Source organism: Lonchura striata, chromosome 11 (assembly GCF_050655825.1).
Source record: "Lonchura striata isolate lonStrDom1 chromosome 11, ASM5065582v1, whole genome shotgun sequence".
In the NCBI taxonomy this organism is placed as follows: domain Eukaryota; kingdom Metazoa; phylum Chordata; class Aves; order Passeriformes; family Estrildidae; genus Lonchura; species Lonchura striata.
Window position 1 is genome coordinate 23,872,269 of NC_140713.1, and position 20,550 is coordinate 23,892,818.

The 20,550-nt window shown below is 55.4% G+C and overlaps 1 protein-coding gene and 1 long non-coding RNA gene across 2 annotated transcripts in view; both read left to right on the plus strand.

The window, feature by feature from the left end:
* Nucleotides 1-20,550, plus strand: part of LOC146766449 (uncharacterized) — a 151,562-nt gene that overhangs the window by 125,881 nt on the left and 5,131 nt on the right. The gene's annotated exons all lie outside the window — the stretch shown is intronic.
* Nucleotides 1-20,550, plus strand: part of LOC146766450 (uncharacterized) — a 50,221-nt gene that overhangs the window by 714 nt on the left and 28,957 nt on the right. The gene's annotated exons all lie outside the window — the stretch shown is intronic.

Below are 20,550 nucleotides of genomic sequence, written 5' to 3' on the forward strand. Positions count from 1 at the left end.
CTGGAAGCCTGGTGGATCCCACTGGAGAAAGCTGGGGTCAACAACTGGGGCTGCTCCCCCTCAGCAGGGCTCTGCCACGTGTGGGGAGAAGGGAGCTGCTGCTGGAAAAATTCCTCAAGGAATTCTCTCTGAGATGCAGAGAACAAGGTTGGGAGGACTGCGCTTTGAGGTCGGATCCCTGGCTTTGGGGTGGATTACGTGGGAATGCTCCTGGATTTTGTGGGAATGCTCCATGTGCTGCTCCAGCCTGTTCTTCTCTATGTGCTTGGATGATGTTGGAGCATTCCTGCAGGGATTTCCTTGGAGAAGCAAAACTCAGCCTCCTAGTGATGGGCTCCCTGTCCATGTCCAAGGTTCCATCATCTCCTTTTGGCTGCTCTGGGAGGCATCTCCATCACGGCATTCCAGGAGGATCCTTCCATCAATCCAAGGATAAGGAGAACGGACGAGGGGCAGAGGCAGCGGATCCAGGCTCTCTCCTCTCTGGAATGACGGCATCAGTTGTGGGATTGAGAGGATGAGAACTGGGATGAGCTCTCTGCAAGAGGGTGGAGGGAGCACCCAGGGGATGGTGGCAGAGACTTGGCTTTCCCCAAACAGCTGGAGCAGCCGGCTCCACACACTCCGAATTATCCTGCTGGGCAACTTCCAGCACTCGGTTCCCATTGAATTCCTGGCCCGGGGGCGTTATTGTCAGGATGCTTTCGTCTGACTCAGGCCACTCCAGTCCCACCCCAAAGTGTCTCCCAGTCTCTTCCCAGGCGGGAGCACAGTGGCTGCTGGGTTTTGAGGAAGCCTCCTGCTTCCCTGTCCCTTCTCCGTCGGCTTTTCCTCACCCTCCCACTTTTGGGGCATGCTGGAGCCCATCCATAGGGTCTTGGAGCACATCCCTGGGATCTGCTGGTCTATTGTTTGACTGCTTCCTAACCAGCTTTTGTCTGGTTGCTTTTTGGAGGTGGCTCAGTGAGAGCTGTTCTCAAGGAGACACCCAGAAAAATCAGGAGAATGCGGCTGCTGGAAGTGTCAGAGCCCATTAAGAGTGCCAGACATGCCCTTTCTGCTCCCTCTCCTTCACCATTCTTCTCGCTCTGGGTTGGTTTTTCCAGGAATTCTCAAGGCTTTAAATAGCAATTCCAGAATGGCAGCAGCTGGTGAGGAGCTGAGTCCACCCCCCGTCGCCCAGCCCAGCCACGCTCCATGGGAATCCCTGCAACTCGGCCACTGAGGCACTTCGGGAAGGGCAGAGCTGCTGGAGAGCCACCAAGGAGCCACCCAAAGCCACCCCAGCCTTCCCCATCCACCCAGTGCTTCCCAGCTTTAAAACTGGGAACGGGCTTGGGATGGGAGGGTTGGTGGTCCCAAAAATCCCCACGTGACCTTGGCAGAGGCTGTAGATCCATAAGATCATGGCTTCATCAATGTTAGGAAAGCTCCAAGGTCATTGGATCCAGCCTGGGACTGATCTCTCACCAGGAGAGGCCACGGAAGGAATTCCTGTGGGAATGACTGGACTATGAAGTCCTCACAAGTGGCAGCAGAGAAAATTGCTCCTGGCCCCTCATGCCTGCCCCTGTCCATCTTCTCCCCTTGGAGATGGGACACTGGTCCTGCTGGGACAGCGGCTGTGTCCAGGAGGGAGCCAGGATCCATAATTTCCCAGCTTTGGGAACGAGCAGAGGGCTCACAGCTCCTCTGCAGGCAGCCCTTTGGAACCCAGGGTTGAGAGGAGACACGAGGAGAACGGGCTGTGTGAGGTCTCCTGCAGCCAGGCTGGATTCATTCCATAAATTTCCACGTGGACAGAGCCCTTTTTGAAGTGCTGGCACCACTGCAGAGCTCTGGGGGAGCTGCAGAGGCAGCAACAAGACCAAGACCCCTCTGCAAGGTGTGTTCAGCTCATTGGGACACCCTGGAAGTTGTCCCTAAAACATCCCTGAGGATGGATTTTATGGAAAAGGGTGGAAGTGCTCCAGGACCTTGCTACTGCCAGAAGGGATTTCAGGTCGTGCTGCCCCGTGCTCGCACATCTGGAGGGACCAACCCCAAACTGCAGGAGCCCTTCACCCTCCCAGGTGCCACCTTGCCCTTTTTTGGGCTTATCCACCCCAAATTCCAAGGCTGGGAATTTGGAGGGATGAAGCTCCAGACTTTTCCTGCGGTTTTCCAGCGCCACTGGGAGGCCGTGGCCGCCCAAAAGGAGCGGCCAGCATCAAACATCTGGGTCTGATATCTCTGTTTACCACAGGCTCGTTGGGAGCCACATTCGTGGCACGTGAAGTCATCTGGAGATGCTTCCCTGCAGCACAAAGTGGCTCCCTTGGATCTGCAGCACTCCCGCCCCTCATCCCACTCTCCATCCCTCTGGCTGCGAGGAGATGGAGGGGGGAAAAAATCTGTGTTGATTCGAGCGTTGTGTGAAAGTATTTTCCCATCATTTTCCATGAAAAGCATGATTTAATTAACATTTTTAGATGTTTATTATTGAAGAAAGCCTGTGCTGCTGCCGCTGCCTGGGTTGGGCTATTTTCTTTTTTTTTTTTTTTTCTTTTCTCTTGGTTTTCCCCAATTTGTGTTTGTTATGAAAGAGTTGAGGCACATTCCATAGGATAGCTGGGAAGGAGGGGGATGGATGGATGGATGGATGGATGGATGGATGGATGGATGGATGGATGAATGGATGGATGGATGGATGGAGAGATGGATGGATGGATGGATGGATGGATGGATGGATGGATGGATGGATGGATGGATGGATGATGGATGGATGGATGGGTGGATGATGGATGGATGGGTGGAGAGCACCCAGACATCCCAACTTGCTCCACCTGGGATTTTGTGGGGTGTCAGCTTGCTGTGGTTGGTGTCCATTCATGGAGTAAGTCAGCAATAAATGGCCTTCAAATTCCCAGATTTTTTTTTTTTTTTTGGTGGTTAGACTATCATTGTGAGAAGCTCCATCGACTTTCTTCCCATGGTTATCATGGAATCTGAGAATAGTTGTGGCTGGAAGAGACTTTCTGATCTGACACCTCTGGTTTAAGCTGCATTTCTTGGGATTTATGGCTTTTAAATCACTGATTCTTGACTTCAGGAAAAGGAATTGTTGGGATACATGTTTCCAAAGGGAGATCACCCAAACCCAGGAGAGGAATAGAGGTCATGGTGAGGATCTGATGTCCTGATCTCTGCAGAGCTGCTGGGAAAAGGAGATTTTTAAGATATTTGGGACTGTAAGGGGGAATGCCAGCCTGGTTCCTAATGGGATGTGAAAATCCCAGTGGACAAACTCCCTCCATCCATCCCAGCAGGGTGGACTGAGATGTCACCAGTGGCTTGGCAGTGGTGGTGGATCTCAGAACGCCAAGAGATCTGCCCTAACTCCTAGGAGTTATTTTCCAAATTTACAAAGGAAATGAAAATGTAAACTTTGGTCTCACCTAAAAATCCCACCTAACCCGGCTTCCTGGGAAAGCCCCTGTGGGTTTCATGGAGTGGGAGAAGGGGGTCCATTCCTAATCCTCTAAGCATGACTTGACCGGATTTTTGAGGGTCCTCAAAACTCTGTTCAGGTTCCTGTTGAGGATCCAGCAATCCCTGTCCGGGTTCCTGACTCAGTTCTCCTGGAGACCCCTTTGTCTCCGAGGAGGTTGGTGACAGATTTATGTCAGTGTCTGGCCTAAAAGGCACAAAATTGAGTGCTGGCTCTTGAAACCAAGTAACACCTTCAGGTGAAAGGTTTCAGGTCTGGATCAGGGCTGTTTAGGGCCAAAAAAATCCCAAATTGAGGTCCAAAGTCCATTTTTGTCTCCGGGGCTCTGCCCAAGGAGGGGGTGGTGGTGGTTGCAGGTCTCATGTACCAGTCTCAAGGATGGGTTTTTTACTGCTTTGTGGCTTTGCTTAAAAAAAAAAAACTGAGAAAAGAGAAAGAAAGAAAATCCATTTTTAGCCCTTTAAGCACATCCTTAACCTCACACCAGCTCCGGAGGCTCCCCCGCACCAGCGCCGGGGCTTTACTCATCAGGAAAGTAAACATGGGCTTTAGGGCTCTGAAACAGCTGAAATCCCAAAAAACCCGCCCTGGAGGACAGGGATAAACAGTGCTCCAATGTTATCGTTTGTGCAGGGGGTGCTGGACGCGGCCACGACCGCAAGAGTTCCTCCCCAGCCCGGGAAAGTGCCTGGGAGTTTGGCCGGGAGCAGCTGGAGCAGGGAACGGATTTGTTTGGCATCGTCTTCCCATAAAAACAGCCCCCCCATCTTCTGGGGGGGGCCCATCTCAGGGGTGGCTGCAGGGTGGGTGCACCAGCAAGATAAATTTGGAAAAATCCCTCTCCCGATGCCCTAGTCCTCCGCAGCCGGCGCCGTTTCCAGAGGGTCCCAAAATGGGTCGCAATCAGCTCTGGCTGGGTGGGAGCTGATCCTGAGGAAGTCCTGGGACTCCATGTGGGATTTTGTGCTGGTTAATGGAAGGGCTGGATGATTCTGGAGTTCTTTCCCAGCCGGAATGATTCTGGGATTCTCCTCCGTGCATCGAACCTTGCGCCGCTCTGCTCCGGGAGACGCCGTAGGAAGCGGGGAAGGTGTGTGCACATATTTATATCCCAGAAAAATCCCAGCCCTTGGAGGCTGGAATTGCAGAGGGGCCCTCTCCTCGTCTCTCTCTGGGACTAAAGATAGCCCTGAGTGCAGCTGTGAATCAGGAGGAAAAAATGTGGGTCAGCTCCTGAACGGAGCAGGGATCGCTCCGGGACTCGGCTGCTCCTGACCTCCCTGTGCCGGGCAGGAACCCGGGCTCAGCCCAGCAGACCCCACAGCTGCTCCCAATCCTGCTCCAGAGGCTTCAGGAAAGATCCCCAAACCCCCGGGACTGATGGACTGTGGGGCTGGGGGCTGTTCCCTGGGGGTGGAATTGGTGCTGGGAGCAGACATCCAAGAGGTTAAACCCGGAATTCCCAACCCATGGATGTGCACACGCATGTGCTTGGAGTGACATCTGCATGTGCTGGGACAGGGTGACCACAGGCATGTGTCTGTGGACACAGTGATGGTCACTCATGTCCGTGGACACACTGATGGTCATTCATATCCATGGACACACTGATGGACACACTGATGGTCACTCATGTCCATGGACACACTGATGGACACATTGATGGTCACTCATGTCCATGGACACACTGATGGACACACATGTCCACAGACACACTGATGGACACACTGACCGTCACTTGTGTCCCTGCACACACTGATGGACACACTGATGGTCACTCGTGTCCCTGCACACACTGATGGTCACTCGTGTCCTGTGCACATGGATGGACACACATGTCCCTGTGTGCCCCCTGGCCGTGGGAGTGAGTCCCTCTTTTAAATCAGTGTTTTTCCTGTCTCGCTGTTGTGAATCCACTCCCGTTTTTCCTTGTCAGGGAAGAACCTGCCCTGGACTCGGGGGCAGCAGAATCCCAAAGCACAGGCAGGAGGCTGGAGCTGGGAACCCCGGGACGTGTCCCTGTCCCTGTCACACACTCCAGGGGTGCTCACAGAGCAGTTGTTCTATTTTTCCATGCTTTGCTTCCCCCTTTGCTGTCCCAGGAGTGGGTTTCCCTCTTGAAGGCAGCTCTGCTCCCGAAATACATGAGGAGAAGGATGAAGGCAGCGATGGCTTTTCTGGAGGGTGGCATCACCTGGGACCCGGCTGGGTCACAAAATCATGGAATGGGTCGGGTTGGAAGGGACCTGAAGCTCGTCCCATTCCATGAGCCACGGGCAGGGACACGTCCCACCACCCCAGGTCGTTCCAAGCCCCTGGAATCACACATCCCCTTGTGGAAGGGACATTCGGTGAATCCGCGCCTGAACCGCTTCACCCTCTCCCCAAACACAAGGATCGCGGGCTGGGAATGCCATCCCCGCTCTCCCGCTCCCTCCGTCGCCGCTGGAAGGTCCCGGCAGAGCTCGGAGGTTGAGGAGGCAAAACTGGGACGTGCTCGGAGGCATGAGCTGCCAATCCTGCGAGCAGGAATTGCCGTGGGCGAGCCGGTGCCTCTCTGCTCTGCTCCAGCCCGGCCACCGCTGTCCCGAGGATTTCCATCCTCCCGCAGCCCCGGCGCCAGGAAATAGTTAAACCACTCCAGGATTTTGATTAGCAGAGCCTTAAAGTCAGTGAAAAAGACAGTCGGGGAGAACTCTCAGGAGCATGCTAATGAAGTGAAGTCATCCGCACGCAGCAGAGGAGATCCATGCGTGCTCCACGCCGGAGGATTCCCGCAGCATTCCCGGCGCAGGTGGAGCGGGGACCCGCGGCTCGGCCGTCCCGGCACCTTCGCTCCCCTCCCTTTGGATATTGCCACGCTTTCCCTGGGATTTTTTCCTTTTTTTTTTTTCCGCCTCACTGGAGCTTAATGATATTTCCAGCTCGGCGGGAGCTGCGGGAAGAGCGGAGATAGCGCGGAGAGAGGCTTGGAAAGGCAGCAAAGGCAGCTCTGCGGGAAAGGTGAGGGAATTCTCTTGGAAAATCCCTTCTTTTCTTGGAAAATCCCTTGGGTTTCTGTCTCTCGCCGGCGCTTGGGCTGTGGCACTGCTGGGGTTGGGGAAAGGGGGAAGCTGTGCAGCTGGAAAGTTTGGGAAGCGGGGTCTGGGGGATGGAGATGTCCCGGCGAGTCTGGCGGTGTCCAGGTACGGAGCTGGAGCAGCCGCCTTGATCCCACTTGGAAAAATCCCTGGGCAGTTTTTAGAGCGCTAAAAAAACATCCTTCTCCTCTCGTGGGACTTTGCAGAGAAACTGTGCAGAGGCTGGATCGTTTTCCTCGGGATCGGCGCCTCACAGGTCCTACCTTTGCTGTAAAAGTTGGATTTTTGAGAATAATTCAGAAACTTAGGACAGAGCAAAGTTTTGGTTAAGCCTGAGGGTTAAACCCAGTAACTCCAGCGTGGCCAAATCCACGGTGGAGCTGATGAGTCGCCGGGGCTGTTTAATTTATAAGAAGTCCCCCCATGAAAACACTGCAGTTTTGTTTATGGGAAATGCAAGAAAAATATGCAGACGAGGTTTTGCTCCCAAACAGCCGAGGTTAACCCGTTCAGGATGATGGTTCCAGGATTGCTCCTGGGATAAGCTGGGCACAGATCACTTTCCAGCGGTTAGAAACGAGCTGGTGACTCAGTGGCTGCCTCAGGTTTAGCACTGTGCAGATCCTCAGTCTGGCTGTTCCCAAATTTTGCGTTTTCTGCCTCATGGAATTTTAATTTTCCTCTCGGAGAAGTGTCCAAGCCTGTGGCACTGCGAGGATTTCGAGGCAGGCAGAGAGGCAGCTCCTGGGTTTCGGAGATCTCCTGGAATACCCCACTCCTCGCTGCAAAAATGCATCTGTGAAAAACAAAATCTCCCGATTTTATCCATGTGGGGTTAGCAGGATGTCAGCTGGATTTTTGGGCCTAGGGACTCCCAGCAGGGCTGGTGACAGGATTGCGTTTTTAATCCTCTGTGGAAGCATCGTTTCCTCAGATCCCAAAAAGTGAGTTACTCTAAAAGCAACATCTCTGTCCCAAAGCAGAGCCCTGCACACCCCATCCCTGGAAAACAGCTCCGTGTTCCTCTGCTGTCCCATGGAATCACTTCCTGGGAAGTTTTTCCCTTTTCAAGGTCCCAGGAAAGGCACTTTAAGGTGACATCTCTGCAGCCCTGTGGTGGCAAGCCCAGGTGACCGAATTTGGGGAAGGAATTGTTCCCTGTGAGGCTGGGCAGGCCCTGGCACAGGTGCCCAGAGCAGCTGTGGCTGCCCCTGGATCCCTGGAAATGTCCCAGGCCAGGCTGCACGGGGCTTGGAGCAGCCTGGGACAGTGAAGGTGTCCAGGGTGGGACTGGATAATCCTCAGTGTCCCTGGCAATCCCATTCTGGGATTCTGGAATTCCCTGACCCTTGGTGATGTGTGCCATCTCCGTGCCACCTTCCCAGCCCAGCTTCCCTCTCCCAGCTCTTGGGGTGACCCTGGCATTCCCCAAATCTGGGATTCCCCTGGTACGTCCTGCCTGATCTGCACCGAGCTGCCCAAGGAATGAGGGAAAATTCCCAATTCCTCCTTTTTTCCTGTGGGTAGGGTCTGGTCTCCACACTCAGCAGCAGGTCCAGATGTGGCCAGCTGTGGGTGGCAAAGCCTGAGCCCTGGGTCAGCTCTGGCTGCCTTTGGAGGGAGATGGGAGCACGTTTCAGAACCTGGAATGCTGGAATGCTCCTCTTCCCAACCAGGACATGGATTTTGTCCATCTCCCAAGCCCCGTTTCAGCTGGAGCTGCTCCAGAACCTCCTGGTTGTTCATCCCGTGCAAACAATCCCAGTCACTCCTCGTGCCCTTGGGATTTCTCCTGCAGGTTTCGGGGGGGTTGCAGTGCTCTGAGACCCAAAAAATCATCCAGGGGGAGTTTCTCGTGGGCTTCAAAGCCTCTTGGAATATCCCCCATCCCTTTTGGCTGGCGGGGCTTGGAGCAGAAAGGTGTGAAAAGGGCCCGTGGCCGCTACTGAGCAACAGTTACCAACAACCTCAGGCAAATAAAGTGCAGGAGATGATGGAAACAGGGAACGGCGGGCCGGGTGAGTCAGGAGCGGGTGGCTGCTGCTCCCTGCTCCTTCCTCGATGACAGCATCCCCCCTTGCAGCCCCTGGAGGCCGCAGATCCTGGGATATTTATGATGCTTTCGCATAACGAGCGTTTCTCTGGCTGCCGGCAGAGCGGGAGTGAGGAGCTGGGATTTGCACGTTCCCCTCCTTCGGGCTGGGTTTTTAGGGCTGTCACGGGATGTTCCTGACACCCTGTGCTCTTTTCCTGGGAATTTTGGGCTCCTTGAAGGGCATCAAGGCACTGTCCAAGAGGGAAATGCAGGTGTGGAAGGAAGGGCGTTATCCCCGCGGTGTTTGGCGCAGATTCTCAAGGAATGGATTGCTCTGGGATAATTTTGGGGAGGTTTTGGGGCATTTTTTCCAGAGAAGCTGTGGCTGCCCCATCCCTGAAAGTGTCCTAGGCCAGACTGGAGCAACCTGGGCTAGTGGGAGTGTCCCTGCCCATGGCAGGGGTGGGATGGGATGAGCTTTAAGGTCCCTTCCCACCCAAACCATTCCATGATTCTGTTCCATAGAGTTCCCCTCAAAGGGCTGAGTATTCCCAGGGAAATGCCTGGGCTGTATCCAAAGGCGAGGAAACCAGGAATCACTTTTGGAGGTGCCCATCCCACCGCTGATTCCCAGTCCAGGGAATACCAAGAGAACACAAAACTGACATTTACTCAAAACTTCTAAAAATCCGCGATTTTATCCCAAGGCAGCTTTCCCAGGATGGCCCTGCTGCTGCTGGAAGGGCTGGAAGCCACTGGAAGGGCATTTTCCATGGGCAGGTGGATTTATTTCAGCTCTGAGCTGCCAATTCCTGGCTCCATATGGATTAACACCCACGGACATTTGTCCGTCTGTCCGAGCCCATTTGCAGAGGCGTTCCCTGGATCCCATGGTACGTTCTTCTCCCAGAATCTCCCAAGATTTGGGGACAGCAAAGAAAAGTTGCTGCAGGAAAAGTGTCCATGCCAGGGACACTTCACCATCCCACGGGCTGTGCTGCAGGCTCTGACTTCCCAGTGATCCTGGCTGTGGGAAAAGGATGGGATTTGGGTTGGTGGAGAGGACCTGGCTCCTGCAGTGGTGTGGCTGTGGCCTCCCATGACTCCCGTGCCCTTTCCGAGATGGAAATTTTGGGCTGTGCAGCGTGGGTGAGGCAGCAGAGCCCAGCTCTTGCGGGAGAGGCACGGAACAGCAGCGGGAGTCGGGAAATCCCTGCGGCAGGAGGTGCAGCTGCTTTTCCCAGCACCCTTAAACACATCCCAGCGCAGAGCCCGCTCCTCCTCGCCCTGGGCATTGCTTTCACCGCTGCTGCATTCCCATCCTGCAGCTCTTCACCATTCCTGGGGATGCTCCCTCGCCTTCCCAGCTTCTGCCATCCCAAGAGCTGCCAAGGAACCCCTGGAATTCGTGGCTGCCACCTCCAGCTCTTCCCAGGCAGGTGACACTGGTGAAAAGGGTGGAGAGCTTTATCCAGGTGCCTCTGGAGCCGTTGTCCCTTTGTCCCCCATCAGTGGCAGTCGGGAGGGTTTGGCTGAGCGGTGGCATCACGGCAGGACGTGGCACTGCCCGGTGTGGGTGTGGGCAAGGCTTGGAGGAGCCTCTCCTGAGCTTCCACCTTTCCCTGGGAAGGACGGGGAGTGGGAGACAGATCCAGCACAGGGGCTGGCTTCAGGTGTGCTGCTCTGGGAAATCAGGATGAAGCCTTTGGAAGCACCTGGTTTTGTGGGAATTTGGGCTGGCATCGCTCCGGGTGCTCCACAGGGAATGTGGGGGCAGAGGTGGCACCAGCACGGCCCTGTCCCCTGTGTGCTGCATCCCTCGGGATCACACGTGGAGCAATCCCTGGGAACGTCCAGCACGTCACAGGAGCTTCCTTCCCTCGGAGATGATGCCACAGGGAGATTCCCCCATCCCGCTCACATTCCTGCTGCTCCGGTGCCCACAGATCCTGCACATTTCCAGCCTGGCATTCCAGCTCCGTGCTGTGGATGGGATCATCTCAGAGGACGGATCTCTGCTTCCCTGTGGGAGCTCTTCCCTCTGCTCCACAGCCTCGTGTGTCCCATTCTTGCATCCTAAACACAATTCCTGTGTCTGCATCCATGGGATGTGCACCTTTCCCAAAGCATCCCGACTTTCCTCTTCACTTCCAGGCTCCAGGGAAAAGTGCCCTTGCAGGAGATGGAGTTCTGTCCCATGCCTTGGTTAAAAGGGAATGGAAGGAGAGGCTTTAGCCTGAGTTTATCCTAATTAAAGTGCAGGAAAAAGCTTGGGATCACCGCGGCACCGCTCTCCTTGGTTCCCAAAGGATTCCTGGAGGGGGGACACGGGCCGGGGAGGCTCCCGAGCAGGTTTTGGACAGCAGCCGGCGTTTTGGGGCGGGAAGCTGAAATCCCGGAGTACAACATCGCCACCTGTTTGCCACAGGCGAACGTACAGCGGGAAAAATCCCGGCTGGATGGATCCCACCGGGATGCACAGCGGGCGCGACGATCCCAGTGATCCCAGCCGGGGGCGACTGCACGGGGATGGATCCCAGCAGGATGAACTCCAGCGGGAAGAGCCCATCAGGACACAGCCCAGCGGGATAAATCCCTTTGGACAGCCCCAAATCAGGACGAGTCTTATCAGGATGCAAAAATCGGGATATCTTCCATCGGGATGCACCCCATCAAGCAACCCTCCACCAGGATGCATCATCAGGATATATCCCACCAGGAATCAACCCCATTGAGATATATCCCACCAGGATTCATCCCACCAGGATTCAGCCCCATCAGGATTCATCCCACCAGGATTCAATCCATCAGGATATATCCCACCAGGATTCAATCCATCAGGATTCATCCCACCAGGATTCAAACCCATTGAGATATATCCCACCAGGATTCATCCCACCAGGATTCAATCCATCAGGATATATCCCACCAGGATTCATCCCATCAGGATATATCCCACCAGGATTCAACCCCATTGGGATATATCCCACCAGGATTCAATCCATCAGGATATATCCCACCAGGATTCATCCCATCAGGATATATCCCACCAGGACACAACCCCACTGGGATAAATCCCACCAGAGTGGGTTCCATGGGACAGCTGTCCGTCAGGAGGGCATCAGGATGAGAACCCAAAGTTCGGGGTCACCCTCGTGCCATGGGGAGTCACTGAAAGCTCTTAGAGCTTCCAGATAAAATCCCAGAATTATTTGGGTCGGAAGGACCTCAAAGCCCATCCGGTGCCACCCCGGCCATGGCAGGGACAGCTTCCATTATCCCAGGCTGCTCCCAGCCCTGTCCAGCCCTTGGACACATCCAGGGATCCAGGAGCAGCCACAGCTTTTCTGGGCACTCTGTGCCAAGGCCTGCCCACCCTCACAGGGTGGAATTCCTTCCCAAAATCCCATCTATCCCTGCCTTCAGGCACTGGGAAGCTATTCCCTGTGTCCTATTGCAACAGGCCCTGATAAAAAGTTGGGATATTTTGGATATGTGGCAATAAGAGAGGATTCCCCCCCCTGCTGGCTCTGCCCTCCTTCCCTCCGGAGCTCAAAGCTGCTCCATGCCAACACAGCACGTGCAGGATATTCCAACCCTTGGGATAAACCCCCCGTGCTCCCCCCGTTTCCATGGATAACGTGCTCATGGATTAAGTGTCAGGCTTTTGTTTGAAAGAAGCCTTCAGGAAAACGACTCCACGAGACCTCTGTGTGTTCAGATTTGTCAGGGTGTGAAATATTTGGATTCCGTGGATGAGCCCGGACGTTTAATGGACAGCCCTTGAATGGCTGCTGCAGGAGGGAGCTGAGTGCTCACTCCCACAGACCTCTCCCCCTCTGGAAAATGGGAATGAGCCATGGAGGTTGTTCATTAGTGGGGATTTATGGCACAAATCTGCTGCTGTTTGGTGGGGACAAACAGCCCGAAGTGGGATTTTAGTGCTGGGAATGCGGCCCTGGGGCTGGGGCTGCTCACAGAGGGCAGAATTCCCCTTCAGGGGAGCACTGGGAATAACTGGAGCTGAGAGCAGCGGGATTTGGTGTAGGAAGCAGAAATAAGGTCAGGTTCATCCATTGGGGTCCTTCACCTGCGCTGTGTTTTCTCCCGGGAAGTTTTGTTTGGGAATTCAGCTCACAGAGGGCAGAATTCCCCTTCAGGGGAGCACTGGGAATATTGAGCTGAGAAGCTGCAGGATTTGGTGTAGGAAGCAGAAGTAAGGTCAGGTTCATGCATTGGGGTCCTTCACCTGCGCTGTGTTTTGGAAGTTTTGGTTGGGGAAGTCACTCCTGGTGTTCCCTTTGCTGTTTTTGTGTCAATGTTTATCCAAATACAAATAACTCCATGTCTGGGCTGCTGAGGGATGGAGGTCCCACTCCCCCAGGCTCTGGAGCTGTGCTGGATTCTCCTGGTGCTCTGCAGGAACATCTCAGAAGGGTCTGGCACTCGGGGCTGGGTGGCCCAGGCTGGTGGCACCGTGGGGGAGGACAGGGCAGGCTGGGGTCGTGCAGGGGCATGGCCACAGAGAGACTTTTTGGGGCAGTAGAGCCCAAAAGTGGCTCAGTGTCCACCTCCAGATTCCAGATTTGGGAGGCTGAGACAACCTTGTCTCCATCCATTTGGATGGATCCATAGATTTGATCTCTCGTGGTTTGGAACTCCAGGAATGTTGGCCAAAGCCATGCTCCAAATGGTTTTCCTACATTTCTGCTGGGATTTGGTCTGTGCCAGTGGAAATGGGGCATTTCTGGGCAAAGCAGCCCCAAATCCCTTCCTCTTCCCACCACCGAGGTGAGAGGTCTTTCCTCTCACCCCTGAGGGTGTCCTCATTCTTTTCCCCATCCCCATCCCAAATTAAAACCATGGAATGGGTTGGGTTGGATTGGATTGGTTAGGTTAGGTTGGGTTGGGTTGGGTTGGATTGGATTGGTTGGGTTGGGTTGGGATGGGTTGGGATGGGTTGGGTGGGGTCGGGTCGGGTCGGGTTGGGTTGGGTTGGGTTGCATTGGGTTGGGTTGGGTTGGGTTGAGTTGGGTTGGATTGGTTGGGTTGGGTTGGGTCGGGTTGGGTCGGGTTGGAAGGGACCTTAAAGCTCATCCAGTCCCAACCCTGGCACCTTCCCCTATCCCAGGTTCCTCCAAGTCCCATCCAGCCTGGCCTGGGGGTTGGGAACCCCAAACCTCCCTGAGCACTTCCAAGGCCTGAGCTCCCTTTCCATGCAGAAACTCCTCCTGATGTCCGCCCTGACCCTCCCCTGGCACAGCTTGAGGCCCCATCCTTTTGTCCTGTCAGATCTTTGTCACCTTCTGCCTCCCACAGCATCCGGGCGGCCCTGGCACCGTGTGCTGGCACTGCAGGTGACAGCAGGGGACAAAGATCCGACAGGAGCTGTTTGTGTGGAGCTGGAATTGTTCTCTCCATGCTGGTTGTTGTTATGCAAAGCCAAGTCCTAAAAATATATTGAATTTCCTCTGCCGTAATTTGGAGGAAAAGCACTTCTCTGGAATTCTGCAGCAATTGGGGGTGTCCCTCCATCCCGAGCACCTCAGGGTGGGAGTGAGGTCTGTGTAGAGCAAAGACCCAGACCAGGGCAGAAACCTCTTCCTCCTCCTCCTCTTTTTATGAATTTTTAACCCTCCAGCAGCTCAAAACTCTCTGAAAAGCTGCTTTTGATTCACATATCCAAAAAAATTCAGGCTGAGCCACTGTGGCTCCAATAAAACTTTAAAGAGGGTCTGGGCTTGTTGGTGGGAAGGAGTCGGGAGGGAAATGGGAATGAAGGAAAGCCTGGTTGGTGTTAGGAGAAATTTGGGCAAGCTCTGGCTGTGGTGACACTGGGGGATGCAGCAGGACAGGATGGAATGTCCCAGGTCCCCAGAGCATCCCTGATCCAGCTCTGGATCAGCCATGATCCATCCAGAGGGGCTCTGGGATGATCCTGCAGGGCTGGGGCACGGCAGCTCCAGGACAGGAGGAAGAGGAAGGTGCTGTTCCCTCCTCATTGCTCCTGTTCAACTCCAAATGCCTAAAAAAAGAAAGGAGAAGGATGGAATTCCATCCAGCTTTGGGGACTGGAGGCAGGAATGGGCTCGGGGCTGCAGGTGGCACCCAGGAGGTTTGTTTGGAAGCGATGGAGCTGGAAAACCCAGGATTAGCTGGGTTGGTTGGAAATGGAAAGGGACAATCAGTCCTGTCGCTGTGCCAAGCACGATCCTGGAATCAAGAACTGGAAGCTGTGGTGGCACCCCGTGGGTGCCAGGCTCCAGGGGGAGGTGCTGCCTCACTCCTGGACCATTCCCAGCTTTTCTTTTCCATGGAGATCTCCCTCGGGAATCCCAGAGCGCAGACAGAAACCCCGGAGCAGGGACAGCTCTGCCATGGAAGCGATGCCAAACCCTTGGCAAAGGTGGCTCCTGCTCCTGCCGTGCCAGCAGACACCCTGGAGCCACGAGTGGCACAGATCTGCACCCCAGGGACATGGGGAGGGAGCAGGAGCCGGCTCTGGCTGAGCCCCATCCTGCCTGGATGCTCCAGAGCATCCCTTCATCCCGAGGGCACAGGAAAGGGATCGGCGCGGTGCCGATTTTGGCACCATCCCAACCCTTCCTGTGCCTATTTTGGCACCATCCCAACCCTTCCTGCACCTTAGGGCTGGGAAATGGAGCCCTGGGGTTTCACACCTGCGGGGTCAGAGCGGTACTGAGCCCGGGATGCCCGGGGGATTCCTGGAGGGAAGGGGAGGCAGCCTGGGAGCCAGGAACCTGCACTGGCATTCTCCCCCCCACCCCGATGCCATCGGGGCACCAGCGGGATCCCACATCCCTCCAAACCAAACAGGAGCCTCGGGAATGGGGCAGAGCTCTGGGGCCACCCCCCAGTGACCCCCGCAGTGCCCCCAAATCCCCAGAGCCGCATTTCCCTCCTGCCCGTTCCCAGCTTCGCTCCGATTCCCGCTCCCGGGCACGGGGTTGGAGATTTTTTGGCTCAGCAGAAGCAGAGGCCGGGCGAGCTTTGGTTGTTTTGACTCCAGTTCAAAAGGAAGCTCGAAAGCAGCCATGGCTCCGTGTCCCGATCCCAAATCCGCACATCCCAGCCGGGCCAGCGCAGCCAACAGCAAAATCCTCACGTTGGAGGAGCAGCTCCAGCTGGGGAGAGCCCGGGGCAGCAGCCAGATCCCAATCCCAGTCACAGCCACATCCCAATCCCAGTCACACCCAGCAGCCAGATCCCAATCCCAGTCACAGCCAGATCCCAATCCCAGTCACAGCCACATCCCAATCCCAGTTACACCCAGCAGCCAGATCCCAATCCCAGTCACAGCCAGATCCCAATCCCAGTCACAGCCACATCCCAATCCCAGTCACACCCAGCAGCCAGATCCCAATCCCAGTCACAGCCAGATCCCAATCCCAGTCACAGCCACATCCCAATCCCAGTCACAGCCACATCCCAATCCCAGTCACACCCAGCAGCCAGATCCCAATCCCAGTCACAGCCAGATCCCAATCCCAGTCACAGCCACATCCCAATCCCAGTCACAGACACATCCCAATCCCAGTCTCCTCCAGCAGCAGATCCCAACCCCATGTTTTTCAGCATCAGATCCCAATCCCGTGTTTCCCAGCAGCAGATCCCAATCCCGTGTTTCCCAGCAGCAGATCCCAATCCCGTGTTTCCCAGCAGCAGATCCCAACCCCAGTCTCCTCCAGCAGCAGATCCCAAACCCGTGTTTTCAGCAGCAGATCCCAACCCCATGTTTTTCAGCATCAGATCCCAGTCCCATGTTTCCCAGCAGCAGATCCCAGTCCTGTGCCGAGGCCAGGGGGAATTTGGGAGCAGCCCCAGCCTGGGGGTGTCTCACCCCTTTTTCCCGGGATGGGAAGCTGTGCAGGGATTGTCCTGGCTCCGTGTCCTGGGACACGTGGGCTGATCCCAGGGTCTGGAAGCAGCAGCAGGAATTTGCCCCCGTTCAGTCCCACAGCCCAGGCAGGAGGGAGATCCCAGCCAGCTCCGGGAGGGCTTTGGTGGCTCTGGGTTGGCAGAGGTGTTGTGGATCCATCTTTCACCAATCCACCCCTTTTTCCATGGAAATGTGCCCGTTTCCAGAGGGATGTGGGGATGGGAAGCCATGGGCCTGTCCACATCTGGCCCCAGAAAACATCTTGCACACAGCAGCTGCAGATGTTGAGCAGGGAGAAACATCTGGGCTGCTTTGAGAGGGGGAGCCAGAAATTCCTGGAATGGGAGCCAGTGCCCAGCAGGGCCAGGGAGCTTCCATGGGGAAAATCCCAACCCAAAGCCAGCCTGGGTGGCACGTCCTTGACCTCGTGCCTCAGTTTCCCCATCCATGAAGTGGGAATGCTGGGTCTAGCAGATCCTTGACCTCGTGCCTCAGTTTCCCCATCCAGAAATTGGGAGTGCTGGCTCTGGTACATCCTTGGCCTCGTGCCTCAGTTTCCCCATGCGTAAATTGGGAATGTTGGGTCTGGCAGATCCTTGACCTCATGCCTCAGTTTCCCCATCCATAAATTGGGAATGTTGAGTCTGGCATATCCTTGGCCTCGTGCCTCAGTTTCCCCACCCAAAAAGTGGGAATGCTAGCTCTGGCACATCCTTGGCCTCGTGCCTCAGTTTTCCCATCCATAAATTGGGAATGCTGGGCTCGTGCCCAGCCAGGCTGGCACATCCTTGGCCTCGTGCCTCAGTTTTCCCATCCATAAATTGGGAATGCTGGGCTCGTGCCCAGCCAGGCTGGCACATCCCTGGCCTCGTGCCTCAGTTTCCCCACCCGTGAAGCTGCTGCCAGGCTGGCACATTCCCGGCCCTGCTGCTCCATCCAGGACTGACCCACTTCCCTCCAGCAGAACTCTCTGCTCCGCTCTCTTTTCCCAGCTCCTTTCTGTTTGCCTGAAGCCGGGAACGCTCCCCCTCGGCCAGGCTGGAGCCCCAACCCGCTGCTCTGTGCCTCCCTGCGGGAACCCAGACCCCTTCCCCAGGGCAAAACCCACCCTGGCCAGCTGCCCCGTGCGCCTTTGCCCCCTTTTCCCCATCCCTCTGGCCGTGCCGGGGACAGGGAGGAGAAAGGTGACATTGTTCCCTCCTGGAAGCAGCAGCAGCATCCCAGCTCCCGGCCTCTGTGGCCGCCTCAGTCATGGATGTTTGCATATGTTAAAAATATTTAGTCCGGTGCTAAAAAAAATATTATCCCCGAGCTTTTGGGGCCAGCCGAGCATAATGGCACCTATGTGTCCGTGGGGCGGCGTTCCGGAGGCACACAGGGCTCCTCTTGGCCTCGGGAGCCACCCTGGGCTGCAGCAGGGAGCGATCCCGGGGCTGGCAATGCTGCCCTCCCCCTTGGAGAGGGGTTTGGGGCTGGGGGAGCTCCTTGGGGCGTGCGGGGCGGGGGGGATGGATGCTCAAACACAGGCGCTGGCTCCAGGAAAAAGTGATAAAAGCTGGGGTGGGAGCTGTGCTCTCAGCTGGGATGAGTCCAGCTCGGGTTTGGGAAGGGCATTGGGATGCTCAAGAACGTCCAGAGGAGGCAACGAGGTGGTGAGGGGCACACAAACCCTGTGAGGAACGTTTGAGGGAGCTGGGGTTGTTCAGCCTGGAGAAGAGGAGGCTCAGAGGTGACCTCGTTGCTCTCCACAGCTCCTGAAGGGAGGTGCAGACAGGTGGGGTTGATCTCTTCCACCTGCAGCACTGGCAGAACAAAGGGACACAGCCTCAGCTACATCAGGGAAGGTTTAGGTTGGATATTAGGAAAAAATTCTTCACTGAAAGAATAATAAAGTGCTGGAATTGTCTTCCCAGGGAGGTGGTGGAATCACCATCTCTGGATGTGTTTAAAGAAAGACTGGACTTGGCACTTGGTGCTATAGTCTGGTTGAGGTGTTGGAGCATGGGTTGGACTTGATGATCTTAGAGGTCTCTTCCAACCTCATTATTCTGTGATTCTGTGATTCTGTCATTCTGTCATTCTGTGATTTTTCTGTGATTCTCTGTGATTCTGTGTAAATTATTCTGTTTAAATTATTCTGTGATTCCGTGTGATTCTGTGATTCTCTGTGATTCTGTGATTCTGTGATTCTCTGATTCTCTGATTCCGTGTGATTCCGTGTGATTCTGTGATTCTCTGTGATTCTGTGATTCTGTGATTCTCTGATTCTCTGATTCTCTGATTCTGAGATTCTCTGTGATTCTGTGATTCTGTGTGATTCTGTGATTCTGTGACTCTGTGATTCTGTGTGAATTATTCTGTGATTCTGTGACTCTGTGTGATTCTGTGAGCTGGGATGAGCAGGGAACGGCCCTGCTCCCCAAAATCCATGGATGCAGGCCATGGAGGGGAGGGCTGAGACCTCTCCCCACCTCCTGCCAGCCTCACCCAGCCTTTCTGGAGGTACCCAGAACTTCTGGGGACGGGGAGAATCTTCCAGCTGAGTTTCACAGGAAGAATTCCAAGGCAGCTGGGAGTGTGGGAGGGAAAACATTTCCCTGTAGTAATCTCCCCGTGAGGAGCAGGAGAAAGGAGTGTGGAGTTTGTTCTGGCTGCAGGAGGAGGACAGCAGCGAGCCAGGCCACGGGATTTTTGTGCAGCAGCACTAAGGAATCATTTCCTCGGCTTTTTTCCCCCCTTATATATTTATTTTTCAAGCGGGGGAAAGGAGCTGGAGGAGGGCGTGGAGGTGAAATAATCCTGTCTGGAGAGCGTGAAGGGATCATTATACCCCGTCCTTTGGCTTTTTTGGAGTTTTTCCCCCTTTTCCGAGGGTTCTGGGAGCAGCCCGCGGACACTGTGGCCATTCATGGCTCGGCTGGGGGTGTGTGGGGCGCGTGGCCGGGCGGGAGTCGGGAATAATTCCTGCACAATATGGAGCGGGGAAAAATGGGCCGGTTGTCTGGGGTGGATGGAGCTGGATGTATGGAAGTGTGAGAGCATCAATGCAGCCATTTATGAGCACAGCTTTTCCCCCTGAATAAACTCCACAGCTCCGAGAAAAATGTAAATGCTCGGGAGCCCTCGGAGGCAGAATTTCAGGGAGAAATAAGAGCAGCTTTCAGGGCTGGGAGAACAGCCCCCTGCAGCCCCCCACTGCTGCTCCAGGGGGGTTTTCCCCCTTCCTGCAGCTCCTCCGTGGTTCTCCCTGTCCCCACTTTGCAGGAATTGTGTCCCCGATGTCCCAGGGAGCTCGGGAATTCCTTCCTGAAAGGTTCCATTCATCCCTGCCCTGCTTGCTTCCCTCTGCAGCCACCACACCCCGGGCTCGGCTCTCATTCCCACAGCAGCATTCCCGGACGGAACGCTGGGAAGGGCTGGGAAGGGCTGGGAAGGGATGCTCCAGCACTGTCCTGGCATGGGGATAATCCCCCCGGCCTTGGTCCTGATTTCCAGCCTGGAGCCGGGAATACTCTGGGAGCATCCCAGGAATACTCTGGGAATACCCTGGGAATACCCTGGGAATACCCTGGGAATACCCTGGGAATACTCTAGGAACACTCCAGGAATACCCCGGGAATACCCTGGGAAAGCGGCACTGGGGTAGATGCGCTGAGCCCGGGCTCCAATATTCCATGATTTCAGAATTATCCCATCCATTCATTGATGGAATAATCTGGGAAAGCTCCCAGATGCTCCTGGCTGGCCCAGGAGCATTTCCCAGAGTTTCCCAAGGTGGGATCGCTCCCTGGGGTGCTCCGGAGTTTCCCAAGGTGGGATTGCTCCCAGGGGTGGCTCCGGACTTTCCCGAGGCGGGATCGCTCCCAGGGGTTCTCCGGAGTTTCCCAAGGTGGGATCGCTCCCAGGGGTGCTCCAGAGTTTCCCAAGGTGGGATCACTCCCAGGGGTGCTCCGGAGTTTCCCAAGGTGGGATCACTCCCACGGGTGCTCCAGAGTTCCCCAAGGTGGGATCACTCCCAGGGGTGCTCCAGAGTTTCCCGAGGCGG